The sequence below is a fragment of the Macrobrachium rosenbergii genome, chromosome 41, assembly GCF_040412425.1.
Source record: "Macrobrachium rosenbergii isolate ZJJX-2024 chromosome 41, ASM4041242v1, whole genome shotgun sequence".
Lineage (NCBI taxonomy): Eukaryota > Metazoa > Arthropoda > Malacostraca > Decapoda > Palaemonidae > Macrobrachium > Macrobrachium rosenbergii.
The window spans coordinates 91,126,898-91,143,265 of NC_089781.1; positions in this window are offsets into that span (position 1 = coordinate 91,126,898).

Consider the following 16,368-nt stretch of genomic DNA (forward strand, 5'->3'; position numbering starts at 1 on the left):
GATTCGAAGTTCTGTTCTGAGATTTTCTTGTTCTAGTGATTCGAAGTTCTGTTCTGTTCTTGATTTCTTGTTCTAGTGATTCGAAGTTCTGTTCTGTTTCTTGTTCGAAGTTCTGTTCCGAATTTCTTGTTCTAGTGATTCAAGTTCTGTTCTGATTTTCTTGTTCTAGTGATTCGGAATTTCTTTTTCTAAGTTCTGCTCTTTCTGAGTTTCTTGTTCTAGTGATTCAGTGTTCTTTCAGGAATTTCTTGTTCAAAGTTCTGTTCTGAGTTTCTTGTTCTAGTGATTTGAAGTTCTGTTCCGGAATTTCTTGTTCTAATGATTGATCTGTTTCTTGTTCTAGTGATTCGAGTTCTGTTCCGGAAGTTCTGTTCTGTTCGGAATTTCTTGTTCTAGTGATTTGAAGTTCTCCAATTGAATTTCTTGATGATTTTCTTGTTCTAGTGATTCGAAGTTCTGTTCTGAAGTTCTTGTTCTGAGTTTAATGAATTTCTTGTTCTAGTGATTCGAAGTTCTGTTCTGAGTTTCTTGTTCTAGTGATTCGAAGTTCTAAATTTCTTGTTTCTAGTGATTCAGAAGTTTGTTTTGAATTTCTTGTTCTAATGATTCGAAGTTCTGTTCTGATTCTAGTGATTCAGTTCTGTTCTGAGTTTCTTGTTCTAGTGATTCGAAGTTCTGTTTAATGGATTTTCTTGTTCTAGTGATTCAGAAGTTCTGTTCTGAGTTTCTTGTTCTAGTGATTCGAAGTTCTGTTCTGAGTTTCTTGTTCTAGTGATTCGAAGTTCTGTTCTGCAGTTTCTTGTTCTAGTGATTCAAAGTTCTGTTCTGAGTTTCTTGTTCTAGTGATTCAAGTTCTGTTCTGAGTTTCTTGTTCTAGTGATTCAGAAGTTCTGTTCTGAGTTTTCTTGTTCTAGTGATTCGAAGTTCTGTTCTGAGTTTCTTGTTCTAGTGATTCAAAGTTCTGAAGTTCTGTTCTGAGTTTCTTGTTCTAGTGATTCGAAGTTCTGTTTCGGAATTTCTTGTTCTAGTGATTCGAAGTTCTGTTCTGAATTTCTTGTTCTAGTGATTAGAAGTTCTGTTCTGAGTTTCTTGTTCTAGTGATTCGAAGTTCTGTTCTGGTTTCTTGTTCTAGTGATTCGAAGTTCTGTTCTGAGTTTTTTGTTCTAATGATTCGAAGTTCTGTTCGGAATTCTTTGTTCAAAGAATTTCTTGTTCTAGTGATTCGAAGATCTGAGTTTCTTGTTGTAGTTTCTTGATTTCTTGTTCTAGTGATTCAGAAGTTCTGAGTCTTGTTCGGTTTCTTGTTCTAGTGATTCAGTTCTGTTCTGAGTTTCTTGTTCTAGTGATTCTGTTCGGAATTTCTTGTTCTGTTCTGGAAGTTCTGTTTTTCTTGTTCTAATGATTCAGTTCTGTTCTGAGTTTTTCTTGTTCTAGTGATTCAAAGTTCTGTTCTGAATTTCTTGTTCTAAGATTGATTCAGAAGTTCTGTTTCTGAGTTTCTTGTTCTAGTGAGTTCTGTTTCTGAAGTTTATCTTGTTCTAGTGATTGTTCTGATTTCTTGTTCTAGTGATTCAGTTCTGTTCGGAATTTCTTGTTCTAGTGATTCAAAGTTCTGTTCTGATCTTGTTCTGATTCAAAGTTCTGTTCTGAGTTTCTTGTTCTAGTGATTCGAAGAAGATTTCTTGTTCTAGTGATTCGAAGTTCTGTTCTGAATTTCTTGTTCTAGTGATTCGAAGTTCTGTTCTGAGTTTTCTTGTTTGACAGAGTTTCTTGTTCTAGTGATTCAAAGTTCTGTTCTGAGTTTCTTGTTCTAGTGATTCAGTTCTGTTCTGAGTTTCTTGTTCTAGTGATTCAGTTCTGTTCTTGAGTTCAATTTTCTTGTTCTAGTGATTTGAAGTTCTGTTGGAATTTCTTGTTCTAATGATTCAAAGATCTGCTCTGAGTTCTTGTTCTAGTGATTCGAAGTTCTGTTCTGAGTTTAATTGTTCTTGTTCTAGTGATTCTAGTGATTCAGTTCTGTTCTGAGTTTTCTTGTTCTAGTGATTCGAAGTTCTGTTCTGTTCTAGTGATTCGAGTTCTGTTCTGAGTTTCTTGTTCTAGTGATTCGAAGTTTCTGAGTTTCTTGTTCTAGTGATTCGAAGTTCTGTTGTTCTAGTGATTCGGAAGTTCTGTTCTGAGTTTCTTGTTCTAGTGATTCGGAAGTTCTGTTCTGAGTTTCTTGTTCTAGTGATTCGAAGTTCTGTTCTGAGTTTCTTGTTCTAGTGATTCGAAGTTCTGTTCTGAGTTTCTTGTTCTAGTGATTCAAAGTTCTGTTCTGGAATTTCTTGTTCTAGTGATTCGAAGTTCTGTTCTGAGTTTCTTGTTCTAGTGATTCGAAGTTCTGTTCTGAGTTTCTTGTTCTAGTGATTCGAAGTTCTGTTCGGGTTTCTTGTTCTAGTGATTCGAAGTTCTGTTCGGAATTTCTTGTTCTAGTGATTCAAAGTTCTATGATTCGAAGTTCTGTTCGGAATTTCTTGTTCTAGTGATTGAGTTTTGTTCTGGAATTTCTTGTTCTAGTGATTCGAAGTTCTGTTCGGATTTCTTGTTCTAGTGATTGAAGTTCTGTTCTGAGTTTCTTGTTCTAGAGAATTTCTTGTTCTAGTGGAAGTTCTGTTCTGAGTTTTCTTGTTCTAGTGATTGAGTTCTGTTCGGAAGTTCTAGTGATTCGAAGTTCTGTTCTGATTTCTTGTTCTAGTGATTCTAAAGTTCTTGTTCTAATGATTGAAGTTCTCTTTCTGAGATCTGCTCTGATTTTCTTGTTCTAGTGATTCGAAGTTCTGTTCTGAATTTCTTGTTCTAGTGATTCGAAGTTCTGTTCTGAGTTTCTTGTTCTAGTGATTAAAGTTCTGTTCTGAGTTTCTTGTTCTAATGATTCAAAGATCTGCTCTGAGTTTCTTGTTCGGAAGTTCTTCTTGTTCTAGTGATTCGAAGTTCTGTTCTGAGTTTCTTGTTCCAGATTCGGAAGTTCTGTTCTGAGTTTCTTGTTCTAGTGATTGAAGTTCTGTTCTGAGTTTTCTTGTTCTAGTGATTCAAAGTTTCTTGTTCTAGTGATTCGAAGTTCTGAGTTTCTTGTTCTAGTGAGTTCTGTTCTGAAGTTTCTTGTTCTAGTGATTCGAAGTTCTGTTCTGGAGTTTCTTGTTCTAGTGATTCAGAAGTTCTGTTCTGAGTTTCTTGTTCTAGTGATTGAAGTTCTGTTCTGAGTTTCTTGTTCTAGTGATTCAGTTCTGTTCTTGAGTTTCTCTGTTCTAGTTTCTTGAACGTTCTAATGATTCGTTCTGTTCGGAATTTCTTGTTCTAAGAAGTTCTGTTTCTGTTCTAGTTTCAAAGTTCTGTTCTGAGTTTCTTTCTAGTGATTCGAAGTTCTGTTCTGAGTTTCTTGTTCTAGTGATTCGAAGTTCTGTTCTGAGTTTCTTGTTCTAGTGATTCGAAGTTCTGTTCTGAGTTTCTTGTTCTAGTGATTCAAGTTCTGTTCGGAATTTCTTGTTCTAGTGATTCAAAGTTCTTGTTCTGAGTTTCTTGTTCTAGTGATTCAGGAAGTTCTGTTCTTGAGTTTTCTTGTTCTAGTGATTCGAAGTTCTGTTCAGAATTTCTTGATGATTTCTTGTTCTAGTGATTCGAAGTTCTGTTCTGAGTTTCTTGTTCTAGTGATTCGAAGTTCTGTTCTGGAATTTCTTGTTCTAATGATTCAAAAGTTCTGTTCTGAGTTCTTGTTCTGAAGTGAGTTCTGTTCTTGTTCTAGTGATTCGAAGTTCTGTTTGAATTTCTTGTTCTAGTGATTCAAAGTTCTGTTCTGAGTTTCTTGTTCTAGTGATTCGAAGTTCTGTTCTGAGTTTCTTGTTCTAGTGATTCGAAAGAAGTTCTGTTCTTGTTTCTTGTTCTAGTGATTCAAAGTTCTGTTCTGAGTTTCTTGTTCTAGTGATTCTAAAGAATTTCTGTTCTAATGATTGAGTTCTGTTCTGAATTTCTTGTTCTAGTGATTCGAAGTTCTGTGAGTTTCTTGTTCTAGTGATTGATATTTCTTCTTGTTCTAGTGAAGTTCTGTCTGGAATTTCTTGTTCTAGTGATTCAAGTTCTGTTCTGAGTTTCTTGTTCTAGTGATTCGAAGTTCTGTTCTGAGTTTCTTGTTCTAGTGATTCGAAGTTCTGTTCTGAGTTTTCTTGTTCTAGTGATTGAAGTTCTGTTCGGAGTTTCTTGTTCTAGTGATTCGAAGTTGAGTTTCTTGTTCTAGTGATTCGAAGTTCTGTTCTGAGTTTCTTTTCTAGTGATTGTTCTGTTCTAGTTTCTTGTTCTAAAGTTCTGTTCTGAGATCTTGTTCTAGTGATTCGAAGTTCTGTTCGGAGTTTCTTGTTCTAGTGAGTTCTGTTCGAATTTTTGTTCTGTTCTGTTTCTGATTCGAAGTTCTGTTTCTTGTTCTAGTGATTCGAAGTTCTGTTCTGAATTTCTTGTTCTAGTGATTCGAAGTTCTGTTCTGAGTTTTCTTGTTCTAGTGATGAAGTTCTGTTCTGAGTTTCTTGTTCTAGTGATTCAAGTTCTGTTCTGAGTTTCTTGTTCTAGTGATTCGAAGTTCTGTTCTGAGTTTCTTGTTCTAGTGATTCGAGTTCTGTTCTGAGTTTCTTGTTCTAGTGATTGAAGTTCTGTTTCTGAATTTCTTGTTCTAGTGATTCGAAGTTCTGTTCTGAGTTTCTTGTTCTAGTGATTCGAAGTTCTTCTGGAATTTGATTCAAAGTTCTGTTCGGAATTTTGTTCTAGTGATTCGAAGTTCTGTTGAATTTCTTGTTCTAGTGATTCAGTTCTTCTGGAATCTTGTTTTCTGAGTTCTGTTCTTGTTCTAGTGATTCAAAGTTCTGTTCGGATTTCTTGTTCAGTAGATATCCAGTTCTGTTGAATCTTGTTCTAGTGATTCGGAAGTTCTGTTCTGAATTTCTTGTTCTAGTGATTCAGAAGTTCTGTTGGAATTTCTTGTTCTAGTGATTCGAAGTTCTGTTCTGAGTTTCTTGTTCTAGTGATTCGAAGTTCTGTTCTGAATTTCTTGTTCTAATGATTCGAAGTTCTGTTCTGAGTTTCTTGTTCTAGTGAAGAAGTTCTGTTCTGAATTTCTTTTTCTAGTGATTCGAAGTTTGTGTTCGAAGAATTTCTTTGTTCTAGTGATTCGAGAAGTTCTGTTCTGAGTTTTCTTGTTCTAGTGATTCGAAGTTCTGTTCCCGGAATTTCTTGTTCTAATGATTCGAAGTTCTGTTCAGGTTTCTTGTTCTAGTGATTCGAAGTTCTGTTCTGAGTTTTCTTGTTCTAAGTGATTCGAAGTTCTGTTCTGAGTTTTCTTGTTCTAGTGATTCGAAGTTCTGTTCTGATTTCTTTTCTAGTGATTCAAGATCTTCTTTCGAAGTTCTGCTCTGAGTTTCTTGTTCTAGTGATTCAAGTTCTGTTCGGAGTTTCTTGTTCTAGTGATTCAAAGTTCTGTTCTAGTGAAGTTCTGTTCTGAGTTTCTTGTTCTAGTGATTTGAAAGTTTTCTTGTTCTAATGATTCGAAGTTCTGTTCTGAGTTTCTTGTTCTAGTGATTCGAAGTTCTGAAGTTTTCTTGTTCTAGTGATTCAAAGTTCTGTTCTGAGTTTCTTGTTCTAGTGATTCGAAGTTCTGTTCTGAGTTTCTTGTTCTAGTGATTAGAAGTTCTGTTGATTTCTTGTTCAGTTCTGAATTTCTGAGTCGGAATTCTTGTTCTAGTGATTCGAAGTTCTGTTCTGAGTTTTCTTGTTCTAGTGATTCGAAGTTCTGTTCTGAATTTTCTTGTTCTAGTGATTCGAAGTTCTGTTCTGAATTTCTTGTTCTAATGATTCGAAGTTCTGTTCTGAGTTTCTTGTTCTAGTGATTCGAAGTTCTGTTCGGAATTTTTGTTCTAATGATTTTCTTGAGTTTCTAGTGATTCGAAGTTCTGTTCTGAGGAATTTCTTGTTTCTAGTGATTAGAAGTTCTGTTCTGAATTTCTTGTTCTAGTGATTCGAAGTTCTGTTCTGAGTTTTCTTGTTCTAGTAGTGATTCGAAGTTCTGTTCTGAGTTTCTTGTTCTAGTGATGTTCAGTGATTCGAAGTTCTGTTCTGAGTTTTCTTGTTCTAGTGATTCATGAAGTTCTGTTCTGAGTTTTCTTCTGAGTGATTTATGAAGTTCTGTTCCGAATTTCTTGTTCTAATGATCAAGATTCTGAAGTTCTGTTCTGAGTTTCTTGTTCTAGTGATTCGAAGTTCTGTTCGGAATTTCTTGTTCTAGTGATTCGAAAGATCTATTCTGAGTTTTCTTGTTCTAGTGATTCGAAGTTTCTGTTCGAATTTCTTGTTCTAGTGATTCGAAGTTCTGTTCTGAGTTTCTTGTTCTAGTGATTCTGAAGTTCTGTTCTGAGTTTCTTGTTTCTAGTGATTCTAGTTCTGTTGAGTTTCTTGTTCTAGTGATTCAGTTCTGTTCTGAAGTTTTGTTCTGAGTTTCTTGTTCTAGTGATTCAGAAGTTCTGTTCTGAGTTTCTTGTTCTAGTGAATGTTCTGTTCTGGTTTTTGTTCTAATGAGAGTTCTGTTCTGAGTTTCTTGTTCTAGTGATTCAAAGTTCTCTGTTCTGAATTTCTTGTTCTAGTGATTCGAAGTTTGTTCTGAATTTCTTGTTCTAGTGATTCGAAGTTCTGTTCTGAGTTTCTTGTTCTAGTGATTCGAAGTTCTGTTCTGAGTTTCTTGTTCTAGTGATTCAAAGTTCTTGTTCTGATTCGAAGTTCTGTTCTGTTTCTTGTTCTAGTGATTCGAAGTTCTGTTCTGAGTTCTTGTTCTAGTGATTCGAAGTTCTGTTCTGATCTTGTTTTGTTTGTTCTAGTGATTCAAAGTTCTGTTCTGAGTTTCTTTTTCTAGTGATTGAAGTTCTGTTGATTTCTTGTTCTAGTGATTCAGTTCTGTTCTGAATTTCTTGTTCTAGTGAAGTTCTGTTCTGAGTTTCTTGTTTCTAGTGAAGTTCTGTTCTGATTTCTTTGTTCTAATGATTCGAAGTTCTGAATTTCTTGTTCTAGTGATTCGAAGTTCTGTTCTGAGTTTCTTGTTCTAGTGATTCAAAGTTCTGTTCTGAGTTTCTTGTTCTGAGTGATTCGAAGTTCTGTTCGGAATTTCTTGTTCTAGTGATTGAAGTTCTGTTCTGGAATTTCTTGTTCTAGTGATTCGAAGTTCTGTTCTGAGTTTTCTTGTTCTAGTGATTCGAAGTTCTGTTCGGAATTTCTTGTTTCTAATGATTCTGAAAGATCTTGTTTCTAGTGATTCAAAGTTCTGTTCTGAGTTTCTTGTTTCTAGTGATTCGAAGTTCTGTTCGGAATTTCTTGTTCTAATGATTCGAAGTTCTGTTCTGAGTTTCTTGTTCTAGTGATTATAAGTTCTGTTGAGTTTCTTGTTTCTAGTGATTCTGAAGTTCTGTTCGGAATTTCTTGTTCTAGTGATTCAAAGTTTCTGTTCTAGTGATTCGAAGTTCTGTTCTTGTTCTAGTGATTCGAAGTTCTGTTCTGAGTTTTTCTTGTTCTAGTGATTCGAAGTTCTGTTCTGAGTTTCTTGTTCTAGTGATTCGAAGTTCTGTTCGGAATTTCTTGTTTCTAGTGATTCAAGTTCTGTTCGGGAATTTCTTGTTTCTTGAAGTTTGTTCTGAGTTTCTTGTTCTAGTGATTCGAAGTTCTGTTCTGAGAATTTCTTGTTCTAGTGATTCAAAGTTCTGTTCGGAATTTCTTGTTCTAATGATTCGAAGTTTCTGTTCTGAGTTTCTTGTTCTAGTGATTCGAAGTTCTGTTCTGAGTTTCTTGTTCTAGTGATTAGAAGTTCTGTTCTGAGTTTCTTGTTCTAGTGATTCGAAGTTCTGTTCTGAGTTTCTTGTTCTAGTGATTCGAAGTTCTGTTCTGAGTTTCTTGTTCTAGTGATTCGAAGTTCTGTTCTGAATTTCTTGTTCTAGTGATTCGAAGTTCTGTTCGGAGTTTTCTTGTTCTAGTGATTCGAAGTTCTGTTCTGAGTTTCTTGTTCTAGTGATTCGAAGTGAATTTCTTGTTCTGTTCGAAGTTCTGTTCGGAGTTTCTTGTTCTAGTGATTCGAAGTTCTGTTCTGAGTTTCTTGTTCTAGTGATTCGAAGTTCTGTTCTGAGTTTCTTGTTCTAGTGATTCAAAGTTCTGTTCTGGAATTTCTTGTTCTAATGATTCGAAGTTCTGTTCTGAGTTCTTGTTCTAGTGATTCGAAGTTCTGTTCTGAGTTCTTGTTCTAGTGATTCGAATCTGCTTCTGAGTTTCTTGAAGTTCTGTTCTGAAGTTCTTTCTTGTTCTAGTGATTCGAAGTTCTGTTCGAATTTCTTGTTCTGAAGTTCTGTTCTGAGTTCTTTCTTGTTCTAGTGATTCGAAGTTCTGTTCTGAATTTCTTGTTCTAGTGAGTTCTGAAGTTTCTTGTTCTAGTGATTCGAAGTTCTGTTCTGAGTTTCTTGTTCTAGTGATTCGAAGTTCTGTTCTGAGTTTCTTGTTCTAGTGATTCTGTTCTGAGTTTCTGTTCTAGTGGAGTTCTGTTCTGATTTCTTGTTCTAGTGATTCGAAGTTCTGTTCTGAATTTCTTGTTCTAGTGATTCGAAGTTCTGTTCTGAAGTTTTCTTTGTTCTAGTGATTCGAAGTTCTGTTCTGAGTTTCTTGTTCTAGTGATTCAAAGTTCTGTTCGGAATTTCTTGTTCTAGTGATTCGAAGTTCTGTTCTGAGTTTTCTTGTTCTAGTGATTCAAAGTTCTGTTCGGAATTTCTTGTTCTAGTGATTCGAAGTTCTGTTCTGAGTTTCTTGTTTCTAGTGATTCGAAGTTCTGTTCTGAGTTTCTTGTTCTAGTGATTGGAAGTTCTGTTCGGAATTTCTTGTTCTAGTGATTGATTCTGGAATTTCTTGTTCTAGTGATTCGAAGTTCTGTTCGGAATTTCTTGTTCTAGTGATTGATTCGAATTTCTTGTTCTGTTTCGGAGTTCTGTTCTGAGTTTCTTGTTCTAGTGATGATCAGAAGTTCTGTTCTGAGTTTCTTGTTCTAAGTTCTGATTCAAAGTTCTGTTCTGAGTTTCTTGTCGAAGTTCTGTGATTCTTTGTTCTAATGATTCGAAGTTCTGTTCTGAGTTTCTTGTTCTAGTGATTCGAAGTTCTGTTCTGAGTTTCTTGTTGATTCGAAGTTCTGTTCTGATTTTCTTGTTCTAGTGATTCGAAGTTCTGTTCTGAGTTTCTTGTTCTAGTGATTGAAGTTCTGTTCTGAGTTTCTTGTTCTAGTGATTCGAAGTTCTGTTCTGAGTTCTTGTTCTAGTGATTCGAAGTTTCTTGTTCTAGTGATTCGAAGTTCTGTTCTGAGTTTCTTGTTCTAGTGATTGGAAGTTCTGTTTCTTGTTCTAGTGATTAGTTCTGTTCTGAGTTTCTTGTTCTAGTGATTCGAAGTTCTGTTCTGAGTTTTCTTGTTCTAGTGATTCAGAAGTTCTGTTCTGAGTTTCTTGTTCTAGTGATTCGAAGTTCTGTTCTGAGTTTCTTGTTCTAGTGATTCGAAGTTCTGTTCTGAGTTTCTTGTTCTAGTGATTCAGAAGTTCTGTTCTGAATTTCTTGTTCTAGTGATTCGAAGTTCTGTTCTGAGTTTCTTGTTCTAGTGATTCAAAGTTCTGTTCTGAGTTTCTTGTTCTAGTGATTCAAAGTTCTGAAGTTCTGTTCTGAAGTTTCTTGTTCTTGTTCTAGTGATTCGAAGTTCTGTTCGGAATTTCTTGTTCTATGATGATTCTGTTCTGTTCTGAGATTTTCTTGTTCTTGTTCTAGTGATTCGAAGTTCTGTTCTGAATTTCTTGTTCTAGTGATTCAGTTCTGTTCTGAGTTTCTTGTTCTAGTGATTCAGTTCTGTTCTGAGTTTTTCTGGATTTCTTGTTCTAGTTTGAAGCTCTTCTGAGTTTCTTGTTCTAGTGATTCGAAGTTCTGTTCTGAGTTTCTTGTTCTAGTTCTTGTTCTAGTGATTTGAAGTTCTGTTCTGGTTTTCTTGTTCTAGTGATTCGAAGTTCTGTTCAAGTTCTAGTGATGTTCTGTTCGAATTTCTTGAGATCTTCTTGTTTCTTGTTCTAGTGATTCGAAGTTCTGTTCTGAGTTTCTTGTTCTAGTGATTCGAAGTTCTGTTCTGAATTTCTTGTTCTAATGATTCAAGTTCTGTTCTGAGTTTTCTTGTTCTGTTCTGTTCTGAGTTTCTTGTTCTAGTGATTCGAAGTTCTGTTCTGAGTTTCTTGTTCTAGTGATTAGTGATTCTAGTGAAGTTCTGTTCTTGAATTTCTTGTTCTAGTGATTGAAGTTCTGTTCTGGAATTTCTTGTTCTAGTGATTCAAAGTTCTGTTCTGAGTTTCTTGTTCTAGTGATTCTGAGAAGTTCTGTTCTGAGTTTCTTGTTCTAGTGATTTCTGAGTTTCTTGTTCTAGTGAGTGATTGAGTTTGTTCGGATTTCTTGTTCTAGTGATTCTGAAGTTCTGTTCGGAATTTCTTGTTCTAATGATTCGAAGATCTTCTGTTCTGAGTTTCTTGTTCTAGTGATTCGAAGTTCTGTTTGTTGTTCTAGTGATTCAAAGATTCTGAATTTCTTGTTCTGTTCTGAGTTTCTTGTTCTAGTGATTCGAAGTTCTGTTCTGTTCTAATGAAGTTCTGTTCTTGAGTTTTCTAGTGAGTTCTGTTCAAAAGAAGTTCTGTTCGGAATTTCTTGTTCTAATGATTCAAGTTCTGTTCTGAGATTTCTTGTTCTAGTGATTCGAAGTTCTGTTCTGAATTTCTTGTTCTAGTGATTCGAAGTTCTGTTCTGAATTTCTTGTTCTAATGATTCGAAGTAGTCTGTTTGGAGTTTCTTGTTCTGATTCGGAAGTTCTGAGAATTTCTTGTTCTAGTGATTCGAAAGTTCTGTTTCTTGAGTGTTTCTGAGTTTCTTGTTCTAGTGATTTGAAGTTCTGTTCGGAATTTCTTGTTCTAGTGATTCAAGTTCTGTTGTTTTCTTAGTAGTGATTCAAAGTTCTTCTGGAATTTCTTGTTCTAATTGAGTTTTCTTGTTCAAAGTTCTGTTCTGAGTTTCTTGTTCTAGTGATTCGAAGTTCTGTTCTGAGTTTCTTTTCTTGTTCTGAGTTTCTTGAGTGATTCGAAGTTCTGTTCTGAGTTTCTTGTTCTAGTGATTCGAAGTTCTGTTCTGAGTTTCTAGTGATTGTTTGTTCTAGTGATTCGAAGTTCTGTTCTGAGTTTCTTGTTCTAGTGTGAAGTTCTTCAAGTTCTGTTCTAGTGAGTTCTGTTTCTTGTTCTAGTGATTCGAAGTTCTGTTCGGAATTTCTTGTTCTAGTGATTCGAAGTTCTGTTCTGAATTTCTTGTTCTAGTGATTCGAAGTTCTGTTCGGAATTTCTTGTTCTGTTCGTGATTCCGAGTTCTGTTCTAGTGATTGAAGTTCTGTTCGGAATTTCTTGTTCTAGTGATTCGAAGTTCTGTTCTGAGTTTCTTGTTCTAGTGATTCGAAGTTCTGTTCTGGAATTTCTTGTTCTAGTGATTCGAGTTCTGTTCTGAGTTTCTTGTTCTAGTGATTTCTTGTTCTAATGATTCGAAGTTCTGTTCGGAATTTCTTGTTCTAATGATTCGAAGTTCTGTTCGGAATTTCTTGTTCTAATGATTCGAAGTTCTGTTCGGAATTTCTTGTTCTAGTGATTGAAGTTCTTTCTGAGTTTCTAGTGATTCGAAGTTCTGTTCTGAGTTTCTTGTTCTAGTGAGTTCTGTTCTGAGTTTCTTGTTCTAGTGATTCTGTTCTGGAATTTCTTGTTCTAGTGATTCGAAGTTCTGTTCGGAATTTCTTGTTTCTAGTGATTCGAAGTTCTGTTCTGAGTTTCTTGTTCTAGTGATTCGAAGTTCTGTTCTGAGTTTCTTGTTCTAGTGATTCGAAGTTCTGTTCTGAGTTTCTTGTTCTAGTGATTCGAAGTTCTGTTCTGAGTTTCTTGTTCTAGTGATTCGAAGTTCTGTCTGATTTCTTGTTCTAATGATTGAAGTTCTGTTCTGAGTTTTCTTGTTCTAGTGATTCAAAGTTCTGTCTGAATTTCTTGTTCTAGTGATTCGAAGTTCTGTTCTGAGTTTCTTGTTCTAGTGATTCGAAGTTCTGTTCTGATTCTTGATTCGAAGTTCTGTCTGAATTTCTTGTTCTAGTGATTCTGTTCTGTTCTGAGTTTCTTGTTCTAGTGATTCAGTTCTGTTCCTGAGTTTCTTGTTCTAGTGATTCGAAGTTCTGTTCTGAGTTTCTTGTTCTAGTGATTCGAAGTTCTGTTCGGAATTTCTTGTTCTAGTGATTGAGTTCTGTTCTGAGTTTCTTGTTCTAGTGATTTCTGTTCTGAGTTTCTTGTTCTTCTTGTTCTTGTTCTAGTGATTAAAAGTTCTGTTCTTCTTGAATTTCAAAGTTTGTTCTGAAGATTTCTAGTGATTCGAAGTTCTGTTCTGAGTTTCTTGTTCTAGTGATTCAAGTTCTGTTCGGAAGTTCTGATTCTTTCTTGAGTTTCTTTGTTCTGAGTGTTCTAGTGATTCGAAGTTCTGTTCTCTTGTTCTGAGAATTTCTTGTTGTTCTAGTGATTCGAAGTTCTGTTCTGAATTTCTTGTTCTAGTGATTCGAAGTTCTGTTCTGAGTTTCTTGTTCTTTGAAGTTCTGTTCTGAATTTCTTGTTCTAATGATTCGAAGTTCTGTTCTGAAATTTCTTGTTCTAGTGATTGAAGTTCTGTTCTGAATTTCTTGTTCTAGTGATTCAAAGTTCTGTTCTGAATTTCTTGTTCTAGTGATTCAAGTTCTGTTCTGAGTTTCTTGTTCTAGTGATTCGAAGTTCTGTTCTGAATTTCTTGTTCTAGCAAGTTCTGTTCTGAATTTCTTTCTGAGTTTCTTGAATTTCTTGTTCTAGTGATTCGAAGTTCTGTTCTGAGTTTCTTGTTCTAGTGATTCTGAAGTTCTGTTGGAATTTCTTGTTCTAGTGATTCAAGTTCTGTTCTGAGTTTCTTGTTCTAGTGATTCGAAGTTCTGTTCTGAATTTCTTGTTCTAGTGATTCGAAGTTCTGTTCTGAGAATTTCTTGTTCTAATGATTCGAAGTTCTGTTCGGAATTTCTTGTTCTAGTGATTCGAAGTTCTTTCTAGTGATTCAAAGATCTTCTGTTTCTTGTTCTAGTGATTCGAAGTTCTGTTCTGAATTTCTTGTTCTAGTGATTCAAGTTCTGTTCGAATTTCTTGTTCTGATTCGAAGTTCTGTTCTGAGTTTTCTTGTTCTAATCTGAAGTTCTGTTCTTGAATGTTCTGTTTGTTTCTTTTCTAATGATTCGAAGTTCTGTTGATTTCTTGAATTTCTTCTAAGTTCTGTTCTGAGATTTTTTTGTTCTAATGATTCAGTTCTGTTTGAAGTTCTCTAGTGATTCAAAGTTCTGTTCTGAATTTCTTGTTCTAGTGATTCAAGTTCTGTTCAGAAGTTCTGTTCTGAATTTCTTGTTCTAGCATTCCAAAGTTCTTTTCTGAAATTTCTTGTTCTAGCAATCCGAAGTTCTGTTCGGAATTTCTTGTTCTAATGATTCGAAAGTTCTGTTCTGAATTTCTTGTTCTAGTGAATTCGAAGTTCTGAAATCTGGAATTTCTTGTTCTAATGATTCGAAGTTTTTTCTGAATTTTAAAATATACTTTTTGAAATCTGAGTTCTTTCTTGTTCTATCTTTGTTCTTGTTCTGAGTTTATTTCTTGTTCCTGAGAGTTTTCTTGTTCCAGGATTCGTAGTTCTGTTCGAATTTCTTGTTCTAATGATTCGAAGTTCTGTTCTGAGTTTTCTTGTTCTAGTATTCGAAGTTCGAATTTCTTGTTCTAGTGACAGTTCTGTTCTGAATTTCTTGTTCTAGTAGTGATTAAGTTCTGTTCTGAATTTCTTGTTCTAGTGATTCAGTTCTTTTCGGAATTTCTTGTTCTAGTGATTTGAAGTTCTTTTCTGAATTTCTTGTTCTAGTGATTCCAAACTGTTGAATTTCTTGTTCCAGCAATAAAGTTCTGTTCTGAATTTCTTGTTCTAGTGATTAAAGTTCTTTCTGAATTTCTTGTTCAGCATTCTGAACGTTTCTTGTTCTAGTGATTCTGAAGTTCTTCATTTCAGTGATTGAAGTTCTGCTGAATTTCTTGTTCTAATTTCTGAAGTTCTGTTTACTTTTTGTTCTAGTGATCAATTCTGTTCAAATTTTATTGTTTTAATATTCGAAGTTTCTTGTTCAGGAATTTCTTGTTCTGATTCAAAGTTTAAGTTTCTTGTTCTAATGATTCGAAGTTCTGTTGCTGAATTTCTTGTTCCAGCAATTCAAAGTTCTGTTCGAATTTTCTTGTTCTAGTGATTAAGTTCTGTGTTAAGTTTCTTGTTCTATGATTGAGTTGATTCTGAAGTTCCAGCAATTCAAAGTTCTGTTCCTGAATGTCTTGTTCTGATTCATTAGTTTCTTGCATTTTTGTTATAGTAGTTCAGTTCTTAATTACTTGTTTCTAGTAATTCTGAAGTTCTGTTCCAGAATCTTTAGTGATTCAGTTTCTGTTCTAGAATAGTAAGTGGCTGTTCTGTTCAGTAATTTCTTGTTCTAATTATAAATTCAGTGACTTGTCCGTTCTTTTCTGAGTTTTTGTTCTAGTAAACAAAGTTCCTGTCAAAATTTTTGTTCAGGAATCAAAGTTCTTTGAGTTTCTTGTTCTAAATCCCAGTTCTAAGTTTATTGATAAAATCCTAGTACTAAATTTCTTGTTCTATTTTATCTGACAGTTCTTTCTGAATTTCTTGTTCGTTAGATTCACTGCAGTTCTGACATTTGATAATGCAAAATGTTCGGAGTTCTGTTCTGTAATTTTCTTGTTTTCTTGTTTCAATGATTCAGCTGTTATAAGTTTCTTGTTCTGTGAAATTGTTCCAATTTCAAAGGGACATTAACAATGATTAAAAGGTAAGTTCTGTAATTTTTGTTCTCGCAGTGATTGAAAAGTTTGTTCCTGCAAACTTTTTAAATTCTTAATCCTGTTCCAATCTAGGATTTGCAGTTGACAAGGAATTTCTTGTTACAAAAGTTAATTTCAGACATTTCTTGTTCATTTGATTTGACTGTTCTGAATATCTAATTCAATTCAAAGATCTGTTCTGTTTCTTGTTTCAGAAAAGTTCTGTTCAGTTAGATTGTTCTAGTGATTCAAAGTTCTGTTCTGAGTTTTCTTGTTCCAATGATTAAGTTCTGAATTTCTTGTTCAACGAATTAAGGAGATTTTTGTTGTTAAGTGATTCCCATTTCTTGTAAAAAGTTCTGTTCTAGAAATTTCTTGTTCTGAAAGTAACAATCAGAAGTTTCTTTTCTAGTGATTCAGTTCAAATTTCTTGTTCATAGACTGCACTGAAAGGTCAAAGGTTTCTTTTTAACACCAGTTCTTTCTGAGAGGGCCTTCTTGTTTTGTACTAGTTTCAAGAATTTCTTGTTCCAGGACAAGTTAAATTGCTATAACTTAAAACTATTTCTTGCAGTGATTCAAACAACAGTTCTGTTCAAATTTCTTGTTCTTCCATTTAAAAATCTCAAACTCTGAATTAAGAATTGTTAAACTCAAAAGGCTTTTTATAGTCCAGTTTTCTTGATTCAGAATTTCTTGTTTAGAGCTTGTTACAGCTTTAAAAAGCTTTTCATTGTTGGTATATAATCAGAAAGCTGGACAGTAGAGTCTAGAAAACCCTTGGAATTTAAGGGAATTTATCAATTTGGTTCTTAAATCTAGGTGTTTAACATTCAGTTGTGAGATCTTAACTTCTAGTTATAGTGACTATGAAAGTTTCTGTGAATTTCTTGTTCCAATCAAACTCATCAATTTGGGTACTTTTCAAGTTTTCTTGTTCTCAAAGAAAGAGTTTCTTTGTTCTAAGCACTTTCTCCTATTTGTCAAGTCTAGTTTACTAGTTTCTTAAATCATGCTGAATTTCTTCAATCTAATTACACCTTCCTTTCCTGTTACAATATGGTCAGAGCACTACAGTTCTGTTTACATCACTAACAGCCAAAAATGTCTAAGGGCAAGAAGTTCTGTTTCAGTTTAGGTTCTAAGTCCACCTTTTCTTAAAGGTTTGAAGGTTAATGACTTAAATTAAGTGTCCATTTTACCGATAACCTTCAAGTTTCTGTTCAGGGCAACTATCAAGTTTTCCTTCAAGAAACTCTTATGACTCTCAATATACCTTCAAGAAAGCCTTTAAAAGTGGATTCAGTAATCTGTGCTTGTAAACCTTCTAAGAAGATCTGCTCTGGATTCAGAGCACTTTTTCAATGAC